Source organism: Idiotropiscis lumnitzeri, unplaced genomic scaffold (genome assembly GCF_059441095.1).
Source record: "Idiotropiscis lumnitzeri isolate Australia: NSW breed Sydney's pygmy pipehorse unplaced genomic scaffold, RoL_Ilum_1.0 HiC_scaffold_175, whole genome shotgun sequence".
Taxonomy (NCBI): Eukaryota; Metazoa; Chordata; class Actinopteri; order Syngnathiformes; family Syngnathidae; genus Idiotropiscis; species Idiotropiscis lumnitzeri.
The window spans coordinates 63926-77140 of NW_028283713.1; the positions used below are offsets into that span (position 1 = coordinate 63926).

At 43.2% G+C, this 13215-nt stretch overlaps 1 long non-coding RNA gene across 2 annotated transcripts; it reads left to right on the forward strand.

The window, feature by feature from the left end:
* Positions 1 to 238: 238 nt before the first annotated feature.
* On the forward strand, positions 239 to 1512 carry LOC148314962 (uncharacterized). Of its 2 annotated transcripts, XR_015841378.1 has the most exons (3): positions 239 to 473; positions 551 to 617; positions 1151 to 1512. It is a non-coding gene; the product is annotated as an uncharacterized LOC148314962 (long non-coding RNA). The 2 variants fall into 2 exon arrangements; XR_015841377.1 differs by having other exon boundaries at positions 239 to 617.
* The last annotated feature ends 11703 nt before the right edge of the window (positions 1513 to 13215 follow it).

Below are 13215 nucleotides of genomic sequence, written 5' to 3' on the forward strand. Positions count from 1 at the left end.
TTCCAAATTTGGTACCAAAGCCTCCCCCACAGTGCGGCAGCTATCTTGAATTGGCCCGTTCCCAGAGAGTTTTACTTCATTCAGTGTCATTCAGTATTATTCAAAATCTTTCAGTGTCATTCCAAATCATTCAATGTCATTCACGATCTTTCCACATGCTTCCACCTTCCATCGTTCAGTGTCATTCCACATTCTCTTTGATATATAACATAACATAATGTAACCCAGTAGAGAAAACACCATTTTATTTTGAAAAAACATTTATTGTGTTAAGAGGAAGTGTATATCTCTCGTCTACTTGATTTCCTGTTTGGAGTGTCATTCATCTGATTATGACTTTCTGATTCGTCAAAGTCAAGTTGTCCCGCCTTCTCGAGATGCTATCTCGAGATTAGCTGTGTATATCGTTCTTTTACGCCTGGACACCCTACTGAAAGGTTGCGTGACGATATCTAATGCTAATGTGCCGTTCGGTGAGTGAAATACTTATTGAAGTTGATATAAATGTGACCAATAATAAAATGTTAATTGGGAAATGTTTTATCTCAAGTGTGGATACCAGTGAGAACTGAGGGTCTGTGACAATTCGACCGTGTTCGTACTTGAACGTCGTATTGGTGAGTCGCCATGCACTTGCTATGGACTGTCGTAAAAACGTTTATGTGAGGCTAACGCTAAGCTAACGTTAAGCTAATGCTAATCGCGAGTGGAAATGTACTGCTTGTTTACAGTGAAAGAGTTGATTTTACTTGTTTTAAGGTCTTTCTAAAGCAAGGTTTATGTTGACAAACAAATGTATAACTGCTCATTTTGATGTAATATGTGTTAAAAGTGAAATGTTGAATTGACTCAGTTATGTTTGTTATACAATTATTTCTTTATTGAAGTGATTGATATGTAAACCATAAAACATGGTTATTGAGAAATTGGACATATTGAGAAATGTGTTTATTGTTAGCTCATGAGTTCATTTCATGTGTTACAATGACAATTTGGAAAACATGCATGTAAATTAATAACTGTTATAAATGTGATATTTAGATGCAGTATTTATGATAATTGAAAACTATAGAGCTATAGCGACTGATGATACTGGAAACTGATAATAGACTTATTAGCTGCATACAATAATTTCATTATTGTTATGCAGGCTGGGTTTTTTGTCTTGGCATTAAACCAAGATCCGAAACTGAATGGATTCTCCTTTGATGGAGATGGCGAGCCTGAGCCCAGAACCACATCTGCGATAAAGGAACCACAGTCTTCACCAACTTCTTTGTGAACATCACGTGGTAACACACCTAATTACCACCACGACAAGACTTTTTTCCCCAAGACTACCGGAAAGAACATTGACTGACTTAAACAAAATATTACTGAGCTCAGTAGGACTTTGGGATTATTATTTCTAATTTTTGGGATTTGTGATTTATTTTATGTATATGATGCCGGCTGTGAATTTGTAAATAATTGTTTTGTTTTCCATGTTAATACAGTTATTGTTGTTGCTCATTTCTGCCTCCAGCTATTTCATTCACACACCTATCAATTATCACTATTGTAGCCTTCGAGAATCTAGAGTCTGGTCCAATTTATTAAATATCAAACTAACACTATCTTTAAGTAATCGGGGGTTACATAACAACCGGTTCCGGCGCCGCGCGAGTGGCTGCCTGTTTACAGCAGCGTGGCTCACTATTGAGCCTTTTCTCTATATCTTTGCTGCTGTAACACCTCAAATTTCCCCATTGTGGGACTAATAAAGGACATCTTATCTTAATAACATAATCCTGGGTCAGCAGACACCTAATTAATGTGTTAATACATGATACATTTTTATATAAGCAACACTTATGATTGTAACGTATTTTTAATTCTTTCTAGGCGGGAACTGTCCGAACAAAAAATTCATGCAATTTGTAATTAGACACTTTGTCATACAAAAAGTCACTCAGGGCAAGAGAAAAAAAATTGTCACTTGCCCAAGTTGGGCAAGTAATTTGGCCACTCGGGCAAGGCAAATTTTAGTGGCACTTGCCCTATGGGGAAGCAGTTTTTAAAGTTAACTTCGAACCCTGTGATGGTGTCTTGTGACCAGTCTTTATCAGCTGATGTTCCATGAAGGCGTGCCTTACCTGTCACAAGAATGAAGGCAAGTCACGCCCCCCGCTGTCCGTTCACTCCGCCAAGATGCTGCTCCAGGTGGTAGAGAGGATGAAGTCTCCCTTGTCTCTGTTCATGGTTTTTATGCCTCGCTTGCAGATCTCAATTGCTTCTTTGATCCAGCGCTGTAGTTTGTTCTCTCCGGTGCGGATGACCCTGCCCTTCTCCCAGTCCATGATGTGCTTTTCCCTTTTGCAGTGGTCAGTGATTGCTGATTTGTAATGTTCATGTTGTGCTTGTTCTTTTACTGCTCTGATTTTTTAATTTTTTTGACAGGTAAGTCACACCCTCATGGAACATCAGCTGATAAAGACGGGTCTCAAGACACCATCATGCGACACTCTGAAGAAGGCGAAAGACTCGCCGAAACATGTCAGGTAAAAAATTAACCTAAAACATAATTGTCTGCTTTTAATGAATCAGTCAAATATCAATAATAAGACAAAATGAACCTAATACAAATAAATGAATGCTTAATAACTCCCCTGCACATGCTCCTAAAAATCCAAACCTTCACCTGTAAATAAAACGTCCCGACCTGAAGACATCTTAATGTTATTATTTTGTTATACACACAGTGCCGCCAAGTGGAATCAAAAATTTGTTTTTATTTTAATTTTCACGTACTGCACGGTGCCCTTTTGACGAATCCGACTGAAAATTAGTCAGAAAAGACTCACTTACTCTCTGCCGAATTTTGTGACGTTTTGGCAAAAGGCGTGGCTATTACGGTGCTGAAAAGTCCGATTGTACTCTGTGGCAACAAAAGCTCCGGCAACATTACTCAGATGATACTATCTTCTCGAAGTTGTACACATTTGAGGATACTTCAGCCCTGAAGACATCCACCAACTTATTTTTCATCGTAGTAGTAGCGCCACCAACTGGTAAAAGCTAATACAAGTTATTTTTTTGGATGTTTTTCTCCGTGCAACTCAACAAGGTCGCCCTCATATATGCTCGGATGACTGTTTCGGCCATGAGGATGTCACAATACGAAATTCATCCTTTTTCGTGAAAAGTTGTGGGAGTGGCATTGCACTGTTCGGCAATAAAACAACGCTGATTATGAGGTTCTAAATATGAACGACAACTCGTGAAACTTTACACACACATCAGGCAGCGCAAATTTATCAATATTTTATACGTTAGTTGTGCAGCTTTTTTGAAATGGCTCGCCATGGCCCTCGAGAAATGTTAAAAAAAACAGCCCTGGTTGAGTGTTTCACCTCGCTTTTTGTAAATTTTATGGAGTACAGTGAACCCTCGGTTATCGCGGTTAATGGGGAACGAGACCACCCGCGAAAACTGAAAATCCGCGAAGTAGCGGCGCACCTTCAAAAATGCTTAAAAAAAAATACAATATATATAATATATATATATATATATATATATATATATATATATATACGGGGAGAGAGAGAGAGAGTGAAATTCATGTTATAACAAAAAAACCAAATTATTATTAAAACGTATTATTTTTTTATTCCCCAGCCATTCTTTTTGTATTTATTTAATTACTCAGACTTTTACCTGCTGGTACGCCGTCTGGTGTGCCCTGTGAAATGAAAGGTGCCATTCTTTATTTATTTATTCATTTATTCATTCATAACTGACAGCTTCGCGCTCCGCTCGTGCCCGGGCGGAAGAGGTGCTCCAATTCGGCTTAACTGTGACACACGCCCACCCTCCTCCCCCGGAGCTTCCATTCGGTTAAACTTAGGGGCCGCTTGGCACCGCCCGTGCCCGGGGAAGGTGCTCCTCTTCGGCTTACTGTGTCGCGAGCATGCCCTCCTCCTCCGGAGCTTCCATTCGGTTAAACTTAGGGGCCGCTTGGAACCGCCCGTGCCCGGGGAAGGTGCTCCTCTTCGGCTTACTGTGACGCGAGCATGCCCTCCTCCTCCGGAGCTTCCATTCGGTTAAACTTAGGGGCCGCTTGGCACCGCCCGTGCCCGGGGAAGGTGCTCCTCTACGGCTTAACTGCCACGCACGCCGGCCGGAGCTCTGGTACGGTCCGAACCGCGCGAAACGTCGTCACCGATCCTGTCCGGGGGAACGTGCTCTTCTTCGTCCACTCTCCTCTTCGCCCACGCTCTTCTTCGGCGCACGCCGGCCGTCTAACCGCTCCAGCGCCCGTCGTGCCGCTCGGCGAAACTACAATGCCCCCGAATATTTTTTATACCCGCGAAGCACTGAACCCGCGAAAGGTGAACCGCGAAGTAGCGAGGGTTCACTGTATGTATAAGACCAAGACCTACAAAAAAGTCTCTTGGAGCAATGAGAGGTTTTACAGGAAGTTGGCCATTTTGAATTTACTTAAAAGGGGGCGGGTCACCACAATGGACTTTGTGTAGAAATTATTATTGGGGCCCGAGCCGCGACTGCGGCGAGGTCCCTATTGTTTTTGTAGAAAATATTATTACTTTTATTATTATTATTATTATTATTATTAGGGCCTGAGCAGCGACCGCTGCGAAGTCCCTATTGTTTTTGTAGAAATTATTATTATTATTATTTTTCCGATTGTTCGATCGCATTTTTGACCCCCGAAACATGCACAAAAACTCACCAAACTTGGCAGTCTCATCGGGCATGGCGAGAAATTTGATATTTTAACGTCTAATATGAACAGGAAGTGAGTTATGAATTTTTGAAAGTCCGACTTTTGCCCTTTTTTGCATGTTTACAGGGGTCATTCTTTTGCACCCTGATCCTAAAGGCTTCATCTGATTGCCTTAAAATTCTGTCTGTAGCATCTTAAGACCTGGGACAAACACTGGGGCTAAAATCTTTTGTTTCCGAAATACGATATGACGGGGGCGGGGCTTCAAAGTTTTCACTTAAGATTTCCTTCGCCGCAATGGACAAAATGCTTAATAACTCTCCTGCACATGCTGCTAAAAATCCAAAACTTCACATGTACATAAAGAGTCGGTACCTGAAGACATCTATATGTTTATATTCTGTTATACACCTTGCGCCAATCAATATCATTTTTTACATTTTGACGTACTGCACGGTGCCCTTTTAACGAATCCGATTGAAAATTGGCTAGAAAAGACTCAAGACATTGATCTTACTCTATCCCTATTTTTGTGACTTTCCTTCGAAGGGCGTGGCTATTACGGTGCCGCAGAGTCTGATTATTCTCCGTGGCAACAAAAGTTCCTGCAAAATGATTCAGATGATCCATCTTCTCGAAATTTTTCACATTTGAGGATATTCAGGCCCTGAAGACGGCTGCCAACTTATTTTTGATCGCAGTGGTAGCGCCACCAACTGGTTAAAACAAATACAAATTATTTTCGTTGATGTTTTTCTCCGGGCAGGTTAACAAAATCTACCTTATATTTGCTCGGATGAGTGTTTAGGCCTTGAGCATGTCACAATACGAAAGTCTTTCGCCTTCTTCAGAGTGTCACATGATGGTCTCTTGTGACCTGTCTTTATCAGCTGATGTTCCATGAGGGCGTGACTTACCTGTCACAAGAATGAAGGCAAGTCACACCCCCCGCTGTCCGTTCACTCCGCCAAGATGCTGCTCCAGGTGGTAGAGAGGATGAAGGCTCCCTTGTCTCTGTTCATGGTTTTTATGCCTCGCTTGCAGATCTCAATGGCCTCTCTGATCCAGCGCTGTTGTTTGTTCTCTTCGGTGCGGATGACCCTGCCCTTCTCCCGGTCCATGATGTGGTTTTCCCTTTTGCAGTGGTCAGTGATTGCTGATTTGTAATGTTCATGTTGTGCTTGTTCTTTTACTGCTCTGATTTTTCATTTTTTTGACAGGTAAGTCACACCCTCATGGAACATCAGCTGATAAAGACGGACGGGTCTCAAGACACCATCATGCGACACTCTGAAGAAGGCGAAAGACTCGCCGAAACATGTCAGGTAAAAAATTAACCTAAAACATAATTGTCTGCTTTTAATGAATCAGTCAAATATCAATAATAAGAAGACAAAATGAACCTAATACAAATAAATGAATGCTTAATAACTCCCCTGCACATGCTCCTAAAAATCCAAACCTTCACCTGTAAATAAAACGTCCCGACCTGAAGACATCTTAATGTTATTATTTTGTTATACACACAGCGCCGCCAAGTGGAATCAAAAATGTGTTTTTATTTTAATTTTCACGTACTGCACGGTGCCCTTTTAACGAATCCGACTGAAAATTAGTCAGAAAAGACTCAAGACAATGATCTTACTCTCTGCCGAATTTTGTGACGTTTTGGCAAAAGGCGTGGCTATTACGGTGCTGAAAAGTCCGATTGTACTTTGTGGCAACAAAAGCTCCGGCAACATGACTCAGATGATCCTATCTTCTCGAAGTTGTACACATTTGAGGATACTTCAGCCCTGAAGACATCTACCAACTTATTTTTCATCGTAGTAGTAGCGCCACCAACTGGTAAAAGCTAATACAAGTTATTTTCTTGGATGTTTTTCTCTGTGCAACTCAACAAGGTCGCCCTCATATATGCTCGGATGACTGTTTCGGCCATGAGGATGTCACAATACGAAAGTCTTTCGCCTTCTTCAGAGTGTCACATGATGGTGTCTTGTGGCCCGTCTTTATCAGCTGATGTTCCATGAGGGCGTGACTTACCTGTCACAAGAATGAAGGCAAGTCACGCCCCCCGCTGTCCGTTCACTCCGCCAAAATGCTGCTCCAGGTGGTAGAGAGGATGAAGGCTCCCTTGTCTCTGTTCATGGTTTTTATGCCTCGCTTGCAGATCTCAATGGCCTCTCTGATCCAGCGCTGTTGTTTGTTCTCTTCGGTGCGGATGACCCTGCCCTTCTCCCGGTCCATGATGTGGTTTTCCCTTTTGCAGTGGTCAGTGATTGCTGATTTGTAATTTTCATGTTGTGCTTGTTCTTTTACTGCTCTGATTTGTCATTTTTTTGACAGGTAAGTCACACCCTCATGGAACATCAGCTGATAAAGACGGGTCTCAAGACACCATCATGCGACACTCTGAAGAAGGCGAAAGACTCGCCGAAACATGTCAGGTAAAAAATTAACCTAAAACATAATTGTCTGCTTATAATGAATCAGTCAAATATCAATAATAAGAAGACAAAATGAACCTAATACAAATAAATGAATGCTTAATAACTCCCCTGCACATGCTCCTAAAAATCCAAACCTTCACCTGTAAATAAAACGTCCCGACCTGAAGACATCTTAATGTTATTATTTTGTTATACACACAGCGCCGCCAAGTGGAATCAAAAATGTGTTTTTATTTTAATTTTCACGTACTGCACGGTGCCCTTTTGACGAATCCGACTGAAAATTAGTCAGAAAAGACTCAAGACAATGATCTTACTCTCTGCCGAATTTTGTGACGTTTTGGCAAAAGGCGTGGCTATTACGGTGCTGAAAAGTCCGATTGTACTTTGTGGCAACAAAAGCTCCGGCAACATGACTCAGATGATCCTATCTTCTCGAAGTTGTACACATTTGAGGATACTTCAGCCCTGAAGACATCTACCAACTTATTTTTCATCGTAGTAGTAGCGCCACCAACTGGTAAAAGCTAATACAAGTTATTTTCTTGGATGTTTTTCTCCGTGCAACTCAACAAGGTCGCCCTCATATATGCTCGGATGACTGTTTCGGCCATGAGGATGTCACAATACGTAATTCATCCTTTTTCGTGAAAAGTTGTGGGAGTGGCATTGCACTGTTCGGCAATAAAACAACGCTGATTATGAGGTTCTAAATATGAACGACAACTCGTGAAACTTTACACACACATCAGGCAGAGCAAATTTATCAATATTTTATACGTTAGTTGTGCAGCTTTTTTGAAATGGCTCGCCATGGCCCTCGAGAAATGTTCAAAAAAGCAGCCCTGGTTGAGTGTTTCACCTCGCTTTTTGTAAATTTTATGGAGTACAGTGAACCCTCGGTTATCGCGGTTAATGTTAAAATGGTCGAATGGTCAATGACAAGAATTGCAGTGCAAGCACGTATTATCGGCGCGGGTTCGATCCCCACCTGATGTGCCTCGCATGATTTCTTTGGCTGCCAGGATGGCCGAGTGGTCGAAGGCGCCGCGTTCAGGACCCAGTCTCCCCAGGAGGCCTGGGTTCGAATCTCGAATTTCCCCATTGTGGGACTAATAATGGGAATATTAGTATTATTATGGCTGCCAGGATGGCCGAGTGGTCTAAGGCGCCGCGTTCAGGACCCAGTCTCCCCACGAGGCCTGGGTTCGAATCTCAAATTTCCCCATTGTGGGACTAATAAAGGGAATATTATATTATTATTATTATATTATAATGGGGACCGAGACCACCCGCAAAAACTGAAAATCCGCGAAGTAGCGGCGCACCTTCAAAAATGCTTAAAAAAAAATACAATATATATAATAAATATATAAATATATATATATATATATATTTATATATATATATATATATATATATACGAGGAGAGAGAGAGAGAGTGAAATTCATGTTATAACAAAAAAAACAAATTATTATTAAAACGTATTATTTTTTTATTCCCCAGCCATTCTTTTTGTATTTATTTAATTACTCCGACTTTTACCTGCTGGTACGCCGTCCGGTGTGCCCTGTGAAATGAAAGGTGGCATTCTTTATTTATTTATTTATTTATTCATTTATTCATTCATAACTGACAGCTTCGCGCTCCGTTCGTGCCCGGGCGGAAGAGGTGTTCCAATTCGGCTTAACTGTGACACACGCCCGCCCTCCTCCCCCGGAGCTTCCATTCGGTTAAACTTAGGGGCCGCTTGGCACCGCCCGTGCCCGGGGAAGGTGCTCCTCTTCGGCTTACTGTGACGCGAGCATGCCCGCCTCCTCCGGAGCTTCCATTCGATTAAACTTAGGGGCCGCTTGGAACCGCCCGTGCCCGGCGAAGGTGCTACTCTTCGGCTTACTGTGACGCGAGCATGCCCTCCTCCTCCGGAGCTTCCATTTGGTTAAACTTAGGGGCCGCTTGGAACCGCCCGTGCCTGGGGAAGGTGCTCCTCTTCGGCTTACTGTGACGCGAGCATGCCCTCCTCCTCCGGAGCTTCCATTTGGTTAAACTTTGGGGCCGCTTGGCACCGCCCGTGCCCGGGGAAGGTGCTCCTCTACGGCTTAACTGCCACGCACGCCGGCCGGAGCTCTGGTACGGTCCGAACCGCGCGAAACGTCGCCACCGATCGTGTCCGGGGGAACGTGCTCTTCTTCGTCCACTCTCCTCTTCGCCCACGCTCTTCTTCGGCGCACGCCGGCCGTCTAACCGCTCCAGCGCCCGTCGTGCCGCTCGGCGAAACTACAATGCCCCCGAATATTTTTTATACCCGCGAAGCACTGAACCCGCGAAAGGTGAACCGCGAAGTAGCGAGGGTTCACTGTATGTATAAGACCAAGACCTACAAAAAAGTCTCTTGGAGCAATGAGCTAGGTTTTACAGGAAGTCGGCCATTTTGAATTTACTTAAAAGGGGCGGGTCACCACAATGGACTTTGTGTAGAAATTATTATTGGGGCCCGAGCAGCGACCGCGGCGAGGTCCCTATTGTTTATGTAGAAATTATTATTAGGGCCCGAGCTGCGACGGCTGCGAGGTCCCTATTGTTTTTGTAGAAAATATTATTACTTTTATTATTATTATTATTATTATTATTATTAGGGCCTGAGCAGCGACCGCTGCGAAGTCCCTATTGTTTTTGTAGAAATTATTATTATTATTATTTTTCCGATTGTTCGATTGCATTTTTGACCCCGAAACATGCACAAAAATTCACCACACTTGGCAGTCTCATCGGGCATGGCGAAAAATTTGATATTTTAACGTCTAATATGAACAGGAAGTGAGTTATGAATTTTTGAAAGTCCGACTTTTGTCCTTTTTTGCATGTTTACAGGGGTCATTCTTTTGCACCCTGATCCTAAAGGCTTCATCTGATTGCCTTAAAATTCTGTCTGTAGCATCTTAAGACCTGGGACAAACACTGGGGCTAAAACTTTTTGTTTCCGAAATACTATATGACGGGGGCGGGGCTTCAAAGTTTTCACTTAAGATTTCCTTCGCCGCAATGGACAAAATGCTTAATAACTCTCTTGCACATGCTGCTAAAAATCCAAAACTTCACATGTACATAAAGAGTCGGTACCTGAAGACATCTATATGTTTATATTCAGTTATACACCTTGCGCCAATCAATATCATTTTTTACATTTTGACGTACTGCACGGTGCCCTTTTAACGAATCCGATTGAAAATTGGCTAGAAAGGACTCAAGACATTGATCTTACTCTATCCCTATTTTTGTGACTTTCCTTCGAAGGGCGTGGCTATTACGGTGCCGCAGAGTCTGATTATTCTCCGTGGCAACAAAAGTTCCTGCAAAATGATTCAGATGATCCATCTTCTCGAAATTTTTCACATTTGAGGATATTCAGGCCCTGAAGACGGCTGCCAACTTATTTTTGATCGCAGTGGTAGCGCCACCAACTGGTTAAAACAAATACAAATTATTTTCGTTGATGTTTTTCTCCGGGCAGGTTAACAAAATCTACCTTATATTTGCTCGGATGAGTGTTTAGGCCTTGAGGATGTCACAATACGAAAGTCTTTCGCCTTCTTCAGAGTGTCACATGATGGTGTCTTGTGGCCCGTCTTTATCAGCTGATGTTCCATGAGGGCGTGACTTACCTGTCACAAGAATGAAGGCAAGTCACGCCCCCCGCTGTCCGTTAACTCCGCCAAGATGCTGGTCCAGGTGGTAGAGAGGATGAAGGCTCCCTTGTCTCTGTTCATGGTTTTTATGCCTTGCTTGCAGATCTCAATGGCCTCTCTGATCCAGCGCTGTTGTTTGTTCTCTTCTGTGCGGATGACCCTGCCCTTCTCCCGGTCCATGATGTGGTTTTCCCTTTTGCAGTGGTCAGTGATTGCTGATTTGTAATGTTCATGTTGTGCTTGTTCTTTTACTGCTCTGATTTTTCATTTTTTTGACAGGTAAGTCACACCCTCATGGAACATCAGCTGATAAAGACGGGTCTCAAGACACCATCATGCGACACTCTGAAGAAGGCGAAAGACTCGCCGAAACATGTCAGGTAAAAAATTTACCGAAAACATAATTGTCTGCTTTTAATGAATCTGTCAAATATCAATAATAAGAAGACAAAATGAACCTAATACAAATAAATGAATGCTTAATAACTCCCCTGCACATGCTCCTAAAAATCCAAACCTTCACCTGTAAATAAAATGTCCCGACCTGAAGACATCTTAATGTTATTATTTTGTTATACACACAGCGCCGCCAAGTGGAATCAAAAATGTGTTTTTATTTTAATTTTCACGTACTGCACCGTGCCCTTTTGACGAATCCGACTGAAAATTAGTCAGAAAAGACTCAAGACAATGATCTTACTCTCTGCCGAGTTTTGTGACGTTTTGGCAAAAGGCGTGGCTATTACGGTGCTGAAAAGTCCGATTGTACTTTGTGGCAACAAAAGCTCCGGCAACATGACTCAGATGATCCTATCTTCTCGAAGTTGTACACATTTGAGGATACTTCAGCCCTGAAGACATCTACCAACTTATTTTTCATCGTAGTAGTAGCGCCACCAACTGGTAAAAGCTAATACAAGTTATTTTCTTGGATGTTTTTCTCCGTGCAACTCAACAAGGTCGCCCTCATATATGCTCGGAGGACTGTTTCGGCCATGAGGATGTCACAATACGAAATTCATCCTTTTTCGTGAAAAGTTGTGGGAGTGGCATTGCACTGTTTGGCAATAAAACAACGCTGATTATGAGGTTCTAAATATGAACGACAACTCGTGAAACTTGACACACACATCAGGCAGAGCAAATTTATCAATATTTTATACGTTAGTTGTGCAGCTTTTTTGAAATGGCTCGCCATGGCCCTCGAGAAATGTTCAAAAAAGCAGCCCTGGTTGAGTGTTTCACCTCGCTTTTTGTAAATTTTATGGAGTACAGTGAACCCTCGGTTATCGCGGTTAATGGGGACCGAGACCACCCGCGGAAACTGAAAATCCGCAAAGTAGCGGCGCACCTTCAAAAATGCTTAAAAGAAAATACAATATATATAATAAATATATATATATATATATATATATATATATATATATATATATATATATATATATATATATATATATATATATATATATACGGGGAGAGAGAGAGAGAGAGAGTGAAATTCATGTTATAACAAAAAAACCAAATTATTATTAAAACGTATTATTTTTTTATTCCCCAGCCATTCTTTTTGTATTTATTTAATTACTCCGACTTTTACCTGCTGGTACGCCGTCCGGTGTTCCCTGTGAAATGAAAGGTGGCTTTCTTTAATTATTTATTTATTTATTCATTTATTCATTCATAACTGACAGCTTCGCGCTCCGTTCGTGTCCGGGCGGAAGAGGTGTTCCAATTCGGCTTAACTGTGACACACGCCCGCCCTCCTCCCCCGGAGCTTCCATTCGGTTAAACTTAGGGGCCGCTTGGCACCGCCCGTGCCCGGGGAAGGTGCTCCTCTTCGGCTTACTGTGACGCGAGCATGCCCGCCTCCTCCGGAGCTTCCATTCGGTTAAACTTAGGGGCCGCTTGGAACCGCCCGTGCCCAGCAAAGGTGCTCCTCTTCGGCTTACTGTGACGCGAGCATGCCCTCCTCCTCCGGAGCTTCCATTTGGTTAAACTTAGGGGCCGCTTGGAACCGCCCGTGCCTGGGGAAGGTGCTCCTCTTCGGCTTACTGTGACGCGAGCATGCCCTCCTCCTCCGGAGCTTCCATTCGGTTAAACTTAGGGGCCGCTTGGCACCGCCCGTGCCCGGGGACGGTGCTCCTCTACGGCTTAACTGCCACGCACGCCGGCCGGAGCCTTGGTACGGTCCGAACCGCGCGAAACGTCGCCACCGATCGTGTCCGGGGAACGTGCTCTTCTTCGTCCACTCTCCTCTTCGCCCACGCTCTTCTTCGGCGCACGCCGGCCGTCTAACCGCTCCAGCGCCCGTCGTGCCGCTCGGCGAAACTACAATGCCCCCGAATATTT